The sequence below is a fragment of the Arachis ipaensis genome, chromosome B02 (assembly GCF_000816755.2).
Source record: "Arachis ipaensis cultivar K30076 chromosome B02, Araip1.1, whole genome shotgun sequence".
NCBI lineage: Eukaryota > Viridiplantae > Streptophyta > Magnoliopsida > Fabales > Fabaceae > Arachis > Arachis ipaensis.
The window spans coordinates 94,140,413-94,152,622 of NC_029786.2; positions in this window are offsets into that span (position 1 = coordinate 94,140,413).

Genomic DNA, 12,210 nt, shown 5'->3' on the forward strand with positions numbered 1-12,210 from the left:
GAAGAAGCTTATGATCCTGAGAACCCTACAATAGCAGAAGTGAATTACATGGGTGAACCATATGGAAACACCTATAACCCCTCATGGAGAAATCACCCAAATCTCTCATGGAAGGATCAACAAAAGCCTCAACAAGACTTTAATAATGGTGGAAAAAATAGGTTTAACAATAGTACACCTTTTCCATCATCCACTCAGCAACAGACAGAGAACTCTGAATAAAATACCTCTAATTTAGCAAACTTAGTCTCTAATCTATCTAAGGCCACTGTGAGTTTCATGAATGAAACAAGGTCCTCCATTAGAAATTTGGAAGCACAAGTGGGCCAGCTGAGTAAAAGAATCACTGAAACCCCTCCTAGTGCTCTCCCAAGCAATACAGAAGAAAATCCAAAAGGAGAGTGCAAGGCCATTGAATTGACCATCATGGCCGAATCCAAAGAGGATGGGGAGGACGTGAATCCCAAGGAGGAAGATCTCCTGGGACGTCCAGTGATCAATAAGGAGCTTCCCTCTGAGGAACCAAAGGAATTTGAGACTCATCCAGAGATCATAGAGATTCTATTGAACCTCCTTTTGCCATTCATGAGCTCTGATGAGTATTCTTCTTGTGAAGAGAATGAGGATGTTACTAAGGAGCAAGTTACCAAGTACCTTGGTGCAATCATGAAGCTGAATGCCAAATTATTTGGTATTGAGACTTGGAAAGATGAACCTCCCTTGTTCACCAATGAACTGAGTGATCTGGATCAACTGACATTGCCTCAGAAGAAACAGGATCCTGGAAAGTTCCTAATACCTTGTACCATAGGCACCATGATCTTTGAAAAGGCTCTGTGTGACCTTGGTTCAGAGATAAACCTCATGCCCCTCTCTCTAATAGAGAAACTGGGAATCTTTGGGGTGCAAGCTGCTAAAATCTCATTAGAGATGGCAGACAATTCAAGAAAACAGGCTTATGGACAAGTAGAGGACGTGTTAGCAAAGGTTGAAGGCCTTTACATCCCTGCTGATTTCATAGTCCTAGATACTGGGAAGGATGAGGATGAATCCATCATCCTTGGAAGACCCTTCCTAGCCACAGCAAGAGCTGTGATTGATGTTGACAGAGGCGAACTAGTCCTTCAATTGAATGAGGACTCCCTTGAGTTTAAAACTCAAGGTCATCCTTCTGTAAACATGGAAAAGAGGCACAGTAAGCTTCTCTCAAAACAGAGTCAACCAGAGCCCCCACAGTCAAACTCTAAGTTTGGTGTTGGGAGGCCACAACCAAACTTTAAGTTTGGTGTTGAACTCCCATATCCAAACTCTAAGTTTGGTGTTGGGGAGTCTCAACAATGCTCTGAACATCTGTGAGGCTCCATGAGAGCCCACTGTCAAGCTATTGACATTAAAGAAGCGCTTGTTGGGAGGCAAGCCAATTTTTATTTCTTTAATTTTATTTTATTGTTATTTCATGTTTTATTAGGTTCATGATCATGTGGAGTCACAAAATAAATAAAAAAAATTAAAAACAGAATCAAAAACAGCAGAAGAAAAATCACACCCTGGAGGAGGATCTTACTGGCATTTAAACGCCAGTAAGGAGCATCTGTCTGGCGTTGAACACCAGAAACAAGCAGCATCCTGGCGTTCAGACGCCAAAAATGCACATTGAGGAAGAGCTGGCGCTGAACGCCAGAAACAAGCATCTGACTGGCGTTCAACGCCAGAATTGCATGCAAAGGCATTTTACATGCCTAATTGGTGCAGGGATGTAAATCCTTGACACCTCAGGATCTGTGGACCTCACAGGATCCCCACCTACCTCAACCTCTCTCTCTCCATTCATGGTCATCCCTTCTGTTTTCCATTTACCACTCACATCCATACACCCACCTACCTTCAAAATTCAACATCTCTTTCCCACCCATATGGCCGAATACACATATCCCTCCATCTCCTCCATATCTTCTTCTTCTTCTTCTTCTATTCTTTCTTCTTTTGCTCGAGGGCGAGCAACATTCTAAGTTTGGTGTGGTAAAAGCATAGCTTTTTTGTTTTTCCATAACCATTAATGGCACCTAAGGCCAGAGAAATCTCAAGAAAGAGGAAAGGGAAGACAATTGCTTCCACCTCTGAGCCATGGGAGATAGAAAGATTCATCTCACAAGCCCATCACTAAGAAAAGGATGGAGCAAAAAAGAGAGCCCACTCATGGAGCTCAAGAAACACATGAGGAAGCTCACCATCAAGAAATCCCTGAGATACCTCAAGGGATGCACTTTCCTCCACAAAACTATTGGGAGCAAATCAACACCTCCCTAGGAGAATTAAGTTCCATAGTGAAAAAAAATAGAAAGAAAAGAAAAAGCAAGCAGAAAAAGCCAAAAGCTCTTAAAACCAAGAGGCAAGAGCAAAAAGCCAGTAACCCTTAAAACCAAAAGGCAAGGATAAATAAAAGGATCCCAAGGCTTTGAGCATCAGTGGATAGGAGGGCCTAAAGGAATAAAATCCTGGCCTAAGCAGCTAAACCAAGCCATATTTCTGGACTTTACTATGAGTTTGTGTATTTTTCTGTGATTTCAGATATTTTTTGGCTGAAATTGAGGGACTTGAACAAAAATCAGATTCAGAGGTTGAAGAAGGACTGCTGATGCTGTTGGATTCTGACCTCCCTGCACTCAAAGTGGATTTTATGGAGCTACAGAACACAAAATGGCGCGCTTCCAATTGCGTTGGAAAGTAGACATCCAGGGATTTCCAGAAATATATAATAGTCCATACTTTGGCCGAGTTTAGATGACGTAAAAGGGCGTTGAACGCCAGTTATATGCTGCTGTCTGGAGTTAAACGCCAGAAACACGTCACGAACCAGAGTTGAACGCCAGAAACACGTTACAACCTGGCGTTCAACTCCAGAAAGAGCCTCTGCACGTGTAACATTCAAGCTCAGCCCAAGCACACACCAAGTGGGCCCCAGAAGTGGATTTATGCATCAATTACTTACTTCTGTAAACCCTAGTAACTAGTTTAGTATAAATAGGACTTTTTACTATTGTATTTGACATCCTGGATTGTATTTTTGATCCTGTGATCACGTTTTGGGGGCTGGCCTCTCGGCCATGCCTGAACCTTTCACTTATGTATTTTTCAACGGTAGAGTTTCTACACTCCATAGATTAAGGTGTGGAGCTCTGCATGCCTGAACCTTTCACTTATGTATTCATCATGTTCCTCATGATTTAATGCAAAGTACTACTATTTTCTATTCAATTCAACTTATTCCGCTTCTAAGATATCCATTCACACCCAAGAACATGATGAATGTGATAATTATGTGACACTCGTCATCATTCTCACTTATGAACGCGTGCCTGACAAACACTTCTGTTCTACATGCAAACAAGCTAGAATAAATATCTCTTGGATATCTAATACAGGGGACCGAGTCCGAGTTATTAGAATCTTCGTGGTATAAGTTAGAACCCATGGATGGCCATTCCTGAGATCTAGAAAGTCTAAACCTTGTCTGTGGTATTCCGAGTAGGATATGGGAAGGGATGGCTGTGGCGAACTTCAAACTCGCGAGTGCTGGGCGTAGTGACAGACGCAAAAGGAGGGTGAATCCTATTCCAGTATGATCGAGAACCTCAGATGATTAGCCGTGCCATGACAGAGCATTTGGATCATTTTCACAAGAGGATGGGATGTAGCCATTGACAACGGTGATGCCCTTACAGAAAGCTTACCATGGAAAGGAGTAAGACTGATTGGATGAAGACAGCGGGAAAGCAAAGATTCAGAGAAACGAAAGCATCTCTATACGCTTATCTGAAATTCTCACCAATGATATACATAAGTATTTCTATCTTTATTTTCTATTTATTTATTTATTTATTTATTTATTTATTTATTTATTTATTTATTTATTTATTTATTTATTTATTTATTTATTTATTTATTATTATTCGAAAACTCCATAACCATTTGATATCCGCCTGACTGAGATTTACAAGGTGACCATAGCTTGCTTCATACCAACAATCTCCGTGGGATCGACCCTTACTCATGTAAGGTTTTATTATTTGGACGACCCAGTACACTTGCTGGTTAGTTGTGCAAAGTTGTGAAGTTATTTTTGGACTATGGTTCTGTGCATCTGTTTTTGGTGTCATTGCTAAGAAGAGAACGAACAACAAATTTTACAACCTGAGTAACAATTTCGCACACCACTGTGTTACCAATGGAAATCAATCTTAACACTTTGAGGGTGTCAAGACAGAATGATTTTCCAGTTGATGATTATTGGAATGCAATGTTTGATGAGTTGAATGAATTATACTCAGAGCGAATATTAGCACTCGAAAACATGATTCGACAAAAAGAAAGTGTTGCTCGAAATTACAATCATCGAATAAAGGAGAAATGCTTCAGTATAGGTGAGTTGGTTTTAAAAGTTATTTTGCCAACAAAAAAGAAATTGAAAATTCTTGGCAAATGGTCCCATACTTGGGGAAGGTCCTTTCCAAGTGATGGGATTATATTCGGAGAATGCATATCGAGTCAAAGATATTGAATCTGGAAATATAATCAATTCGATAAATGAGAAGTATTTGAAGCAATATCATTGTTTGCCAAATTAATATTAAAATGCATAAGTCTGAAAATAAATAAAACCATTACAAATACTGAAGTTTAAGGTGAAGAAATGCAAGGCGTCATAAGCTCTACCAAGTTTGAGCATAGCTTTACCCTTTCATTGTCCAGAGATGAAAGTATTTCAGCGTGTCTGAATTCTTCATATTAGGCCTTGTCGAGTTGTTTCTCATATTCTTCTTGTTTGGTCTCAATAGAAACAATTTCTTGCACAAGTTGTTGTTGTTCATGCTGGACAGTGGCTAAAGGTGTAGCTATATCTGCCATCCTCTTCCGAATTTTTGCTAGTCTTTCATTGAGCTGAGCCAATTCTGCTTCAAGTTTTTTCTCTTCATTGTCATAGTGAGCTTGAACGGAGAGGGCTTGAGAGATTCTTAAATCGAATTCTTCACGGGAAGCCTTGATTGGCTGCAGAGCTGCAATAAAGCTTTCAGATTCAGTTTTAATTTGAGCCACTATACCCTTAGTCTCTTGTAGTTTTTCTTGGGTAGTTACGCTCTTGTTGGCAATTTGTATGAACTGTTTGACTATGGCAGAGTATTAGAACGGGACATGGAGTTCAAGAGATGAACTTAAAATGTCAGATAAAAGTTTGTTAAGAGATGTATCATTAGTCCAATCTATGGGTGGATGGTCCAGGAGCTTGAGAAGTGACAGGAGTTGTTCTCGAGCATTAACATTCAACTCGAATGAAGGATCAGATGTGGAAGGACCAATGAGCACAGGGGCAGGAATAGGCACCTTATCTTCTTGAATAGCTTGGTTTAGGATGGTGACCAGGTTAACCAGGTTGGCATTGGTGGATTCGGTAGAAACACCCAAGTCTCTGGATCCCTGACCAGGGAGAATTTGGAGTTCAGCTTGTTTGGAAGGACTGGAGGTTCTTTGTGAAGAAGGAAGTGTTTCTATAACTCTAGATGGAAAATCTAAATCAGGACCAGTAGTTTCAGTGACCCGAGAGGGGGAGTCAGAATCAGGGGCCACTTTAAATTCAGAAGAAGGTGCAGCCTGGTTGGTTGGAGAGGCATGCCTAGTACTCAAAGTTTGTGTTGGAGAGTGATGGGTGTGCTCCTTTGTTAAGTCAACTACCTATGTCCCAGTTGGAGGTGGAAATGCGACCTGGAGAGGCTGAACAGACTCTGTGTCTTGGATTGATGAGTGAGATTTGGATTATCCTAAGTATTGTTATTATTGTTGATATGGCTGATCAGGTGCCAGAGGTGAGGTGATTGATTGAGCAGCAGTAACTGGCTGAAATGCAAGGTGCAGTAAGTCAAGATTTATTTTGACTAAATCGAAAAATATGTGGAAATGATATAAGATTATTGGAATGGGTCTTGTTCTTCGAACCAATTGAGAGCCCGAATCTGAATCAATTGTATCCTCCGATTGTGAGGATGCTGCAAGGATATTCTGAATAGATAGCTCACTTTTATAAGAACTTTCACTTGATGGTTGCAACTGTAACTAAAGAAAGATTGAAATTAAAAGAGTTACTAGTAAATGTGGTTTTTGAAGAATCTCAGTTAAAGAGTGAGCGTATGAATATAGTTATCTTTCTAGAAGTTTTTGAAGGTGTCCGTCGACTCTTCCTTAGTGGTTGGCGTGAGAGGGTTGTGGTTTCGGATTTTCTCTTCTGAGTTCTCTTTGGAGAACCCTCAGCAGTAGGGATTGCTCGGATAATAGAACACTTGAGTTCTTTCAGGGTACGACTGTACTTGGAGTAGTAAGCAGTCTACCATTTGAAACAAGATTTGGTGATGTATGAGCTTCAATCGTAAACAAGGTGATTAAAACCTTCTCTTTGTTGTTGATTTTTCAAGAAACAAATATCAAGTTCTCTTTTTGAAGCCAAAGTAATATGGCAAAATGGCCTACTGTTTCGAGGGGGTGGAGTTGGGATGGCTTGTGAGAAGCCAAGCTGCCTGGCTGTGTAATGAGGGGCATACAGAGTTACTTTGAAACGTTCTTTTTTATGTTGAGGTAACCCTGTAGGAATCACTTGTACAGCCAGTAAATTTGCCCAACTCCTGTTAGGAAGCTCATTTTCTTTAGTATTGTTGGGGAAGAGTAGGCGTTCAAGCCAAGTAGGACCACAATTTCGACGCAAAAAAGGGGTGAAATTGAGGTCCTCATTATGAAAATCTTTACAGGAATGGAAAAGAGAAAAGATAGCCCAAAATCGGTCTTCATCCGATTGTGCTTCTGGGAAATCTGACTTGAAATTAGCCAATCGGAAGCCTTCAATGTGCTGTTTATCTGTAGAACCACCTCTAGACTTTATCATATACTTTTCAAAAATGGCATTAAGCCATAATTGGAGAAGGCAGAGAGGACCACCTGTGCTGATCAAATAATTGTTTCGAAGACAATTAACAAACTGGCCAAGTTCTTTGAAAACATGCTCTAGAAGAAGCTTGGCCAAATTGAGGTTGTTTCCCTCATGAAGCAAGGAAGCAAGAGAAAGGAAAAGCTTTTGCATATGCACACTTCGAGAGCAGAAAATAATTGCATTTAGCCAGTAGAACAGAAAGGCTATGTGCTCATCATCTGTAATAAGGTCACCTTCTGCACCCATATGATGAGCAATGAAGTCACTGTAAGAGGTCAAGGGAGCGATGTTGTATTATTGCTTGGGTTGCATGTTGAAAGTGAAGTCTGGAGGACTAATCGGGAGTCCTGTAATAGCAGCTGCATCTAAAAGCGACATACCAATTATTCCACAAGGAAGGTGGAAATTGTTGGTAGTCCTGTTCCAAAAAAAGGTTACTGCTTCAATCATCCAAGGGAGCGTTGAAGGTGAAAAGTGAGAAAGTCTTAGAAGGTCTTGAATCCCAAGAGCCCCCCAAGCAGCGCTCTTTGATGGAGTAAGACGTTCATACCAAGCCGTGAAGTCAGTTCCACGAGGGTTGATTTTTGGGTTATTTCGAAAAGGTTTTTGATTGGTGAAAAAAGAGATATCAAGGTCTTGGCTGATCAATAAATCTTCCCCTTGAGCACTAGGGAAGAAAGGAAGTTTCTTGTTCGCCCTTTCCGAGTTCTCGATGGGACCAACGAAATAATGAATGTCTTCACCCACAGTGAAGGGAATAAGGATTCTAGGGTCATTAATCTGAATTTGTGGGTCATCATTGACTTCATCATTGACTTGATTCAACACATGAAGAGCTGGAGGAGCCGGTGGTTCCACCATGAGACCTTTGCCTTTGTCTTGTACAGCAGCGTGAGATGAAGAGTGTAACACCCTACCATACAAAGTCTTATGCTTAAGTCATAATTCAGAGATGACAAGGTATTACGACATCTAAAACAAAAATTTAGTACGTATAGTATTATGAATGATTGATTATAACTAGGAGCCTTTGAAGAAAAAGGGGTAAACAAAAACCGTAACTCAAAAACGCAACACTCCGAATGATAACGTAACGAGCAAAGGATAAGCTAGCGCAAGATCATATATATAAAGAGAGCCCGTTCGGTCCAATCTTGGTCCGATTTCTATAAAATTGGTACCGAAATTCTCGTCTCAATTTCCTCTATCATATTAAGCCATAAAAATAACATTTTTGGCTTTCTAGAATAAATTCTCATTTATGGGTTAATTAGCCGTTAATTAACCGGATCTTACAAAGAGGCAGCCATTGAAGAGCAAAGAAGAATGAAGATTGAAGAGTAAAAATTATGCAAGAAAGGTGAATGCAAGAGAAATCGAAGGAATAAGGGTTCGAGAAAGTTGAGTAAAGATGGAAGTGTCGAATTTAAAGGGGATTTTTGCTTAGCCGTTATTGCGGAAGGAATTCAAAGGAAAAGGAGGTAACTTTACGAAGAAGGCGAAGTGGTGGAGAGAGAAAGTGTGAATCGTGGGAGACGTGTCAAACGGGTCAGAATTAATGGAGAAGGTAAATGGTAATTATTGTCAGTAAAGGTGCTTGACGATTGGATTAGGATTAAGCATTTCACCTTCCAAAAAACGGCTTCAAAGGCAAACACATTAATCCTAGGGAGCAATTTGTTGGTCGAAATAATTATTTTCGATAGACTAAGTTGATTTGAAATGCTAGTGAAGGGTCAGCTAGGAAGCAGAGGTCGAAAGGACGCACGTGCAGGCATTAATTGAAAGCTATTTGACACGGACTCAACTTAGACACTTTGTTAAATCGAACAAGTACTCGAATGAAGAATCGAACGGTTGTTCGAATAGAGAATCAAGCAGTTATATAAATTGAGAAGTTGAAGGTTTTATCTGAGTGAGGAATTTATGGGTAACGCCTGTGGGCAAAAGAGCGGGAACAGTTACCTAAGAATTCGCATACAAGGCAGCGTCATGTAATTAATGGTCGATTACAGATATGGGTTATAAATATTAGTAAGTTTTAGGAAATAAAGGTTGGAACTTTTCTTCAGAAATACACTCAAGCACACTCACATCTCCAGCAAATTTCTAAGTCTGCATTCGAGTTCGATTTCTGTAGGGTTCCTTCCATTGTCTTTAATTTTCCATTTACAATTTATGTGAACTTGACTTTTCCTTGTAAAATTTATCTTCAAAGCATCTTTAATTTTATTGTCAAATTTACATTCAAAGTTTTTTTTACTTATTTGCCGAATTTATGTTTCAGACTTTAAGTTTTTTGTCCAAAGTTCTTTGATCAAATCGAAGGCATTTTAATCGCTTTCTTTATAATTCAACACAAGTTATTTCGATTTCAGTCATTTTACTTTTCGAATATTTTCTTTTTCACTTTTTATTTTTTATCTTTTTGCACTTTTTGAACTTATTTCTTATTTTAATACTCGTCTAATTCGAGAACCTTTGATACACTTATAGAATTGGTACCCATAAAAAAAGAATAGGTTTCGCTTTTAGACCATTAGAATCGAATCACCATCAATTTGTTAAAAATTGACAAAACACTTATTTAAAAATACGCACCCACTTTTTATCTTTTATTTTGATGATTAACCAAAGGGGGAAAAAATGTAAAACTAGGAAAAAGCTCTAATGAACCTACTATAATCAGAAAGGCTTCCACCTTAGAGTTCTATACTTCTTTCCTCCATGATGTTCATACACAAAATCAAGCCGAGGGACAATCTTATAAAGCACACCATCGGCTTTTTCATAAAACCACAACCTCCGTCTCTTCCAAAAAAATGAGTGGCATGATGAACATCCCAAATCCAAATTGTTTTTTAGTTTTACATTATTTGACACGTTCGTCGATCAATCAATCTTGTGATCATTTATTTCGGCTTTTGACAATAATAAAAGTGGTTGGAGAAAGAAACGTTCATGTTTTTCTATAGCTCTTAATTATTCGTACCCCTTGGTTTTATACAGTTCACAAAATGTTTCATCATGCCATGTTTCCTCACAAACGGGTTTGGACAAATTTTTGTTGTGTCTTACGGTATTTCTTAACAATATGAACAATCACTAATCAAATAAAAATACACTACTTCTTCAAATTAACTATTTAAATATTAATATTAAAATAACCATCTGTATACTTAATAAAATGAATATCCGATATATCTATTGTTCACATTGTTTAGTATTTTTATTATTTACCTATATTTTTCCTTCTTAATTCAATAAGTCAATAACTGATTCATTGTGTATCTGAACTATATTTAAGGATTTACAGTTGATCAATAATAAATTGTTGTACAATAAAAAATTTAAAACCTCCATTTATTTAAATAAATTAATGAGCTAATTACTAAACTAATCCAAATAGATTTGGCTTGAATTAATTTGGCGATAAAAGAGTAAGAGGAGAATAGAAATCAAACTTGGTTTTTTTGGTGACTTAATTTTTTTTTGGTGACTTAAACTTACTTGGTTTAACTCTTTGCTATGGTTCTTTATAAGTATTCAAATTGCCGTTAAATTAAGGTTTTAAAATAATTTAGTCACTCGATTAGATATAGTTAATTCGAAAAATTTTATCCTAGATTTTATTGAATATAATTTTTATATACTAACAATCTATGAGTTATAACTCAAATGGTATAGTTTCTCCATACTCAATTAAGAGGTTGCGGGTTCGAGTCTCCTATCTTTGGTAAAAAAAAAACAAATCTAAAAGAGTTTTATATATACATATATTTAATTATGTATTATTAAATTATTAAAAGTAATTAATTATAAAAAAATTTACTTTGAAAAAAATTATTTAAATATATAAATTTAATTAGATAATTATGTAAAATTTTATCCACTTATAGTCTAATCACAAATACAATTATTATGATGTATTTGTTTGTTGAGATATAGACACTAATTATTAAATACGGTGGTGTATGTTTATTGTTTGTTTGTTGAGATACAAATTTAAATAGACATGATGGTATATAAATACACACAAAATACATGTATTTAATATTTTTTTTGAAATTGAGACACAAAAATACAATACATAAAATCATGGTTCTGAAAACCGAACCGGACCGGCCGGTTCAACCGGAAAAACCGGGAACCGGTCACCTAGCCGGTCCGGGTAAGGCCAGAAACCGTCTGGCAAAAAACCGGGGGAAAAACCGGTCGAACCGGCGGTTAACCGGTGAACCGGGAGAACCGTCCGGTTTTTTTGCGGCGGATTCGAGTCTCCTATCTTTGATTAAAAAAAAAAAAAATTTAACTCTCCTAGCTATTATGGGTCCTCCTCATGGAAATGATTAATTAGTTCAATAATGGTGATTGCTCGTCTTAACTTTCAGTCTTTCAGTCAATCCTGGAGTCAACTAAGCCCAACCTTCAAGTCACCTTTCCCGTCAACTTTGGGATAACTGGAAAATTGAACACTAGTCTTTATCTGTACGGCAATATATATATATATATATATATAATTGTTAAATTCTCGATGTAGGTGCTATATACATAGTTGGTTCTCATCCTTCAGAGACTACGAGTATAATCGGAACATCTGTCGACAAAAGGATCACCCTAAGATGATCTCGTGGCTATTGAGAACGAATCAAATCAGATGATTTTATTTCTCAATCTTTTCGACCTCGGTTCCATAGGAGCAAGTCATAAAGATTGAAAAAAATCGGTCATTCACAACCACTGATGAAGGATTCCTCGAAAAGTTAAGGATTAATATAGTAAAATTCTAAATCGAATGAATTCGGTCTTATACATACGCGAGGAAGGTAATCATAAAAGAAAGAAGAACAAGAAAAAAGAAGGCGTTAAGAGACCCTCCTGGCCCCACCCTAGACACTCTGAGATCCTTTTTCAAACCTGCTCCCATTTCGAGTCAGGAGATAGATAAATAGACACATCCCATTGCACTGATCGGGGGCGTTCGTAGTGACTGAGGGAGTCGAAGACCAAGAAGTGAGTTATTTATCAGCCAAGCATTCTATTCTTCTTACGGCTAAATCCAAGCTCCTGGTCCTGCAAAAAGTAAAAAAAATTTAACCCGAAATCCATTTGCCTTCTTTCATCCCATTTTAACGAAACTAAAAACGAAAAAAAAATGGCAAAATAATTTTTTCAGGTTCTCGGGATTTTAAATGCAAGAACAAAACTGTTTATAAATTTTTTAAAAGAAACAGCAAAAT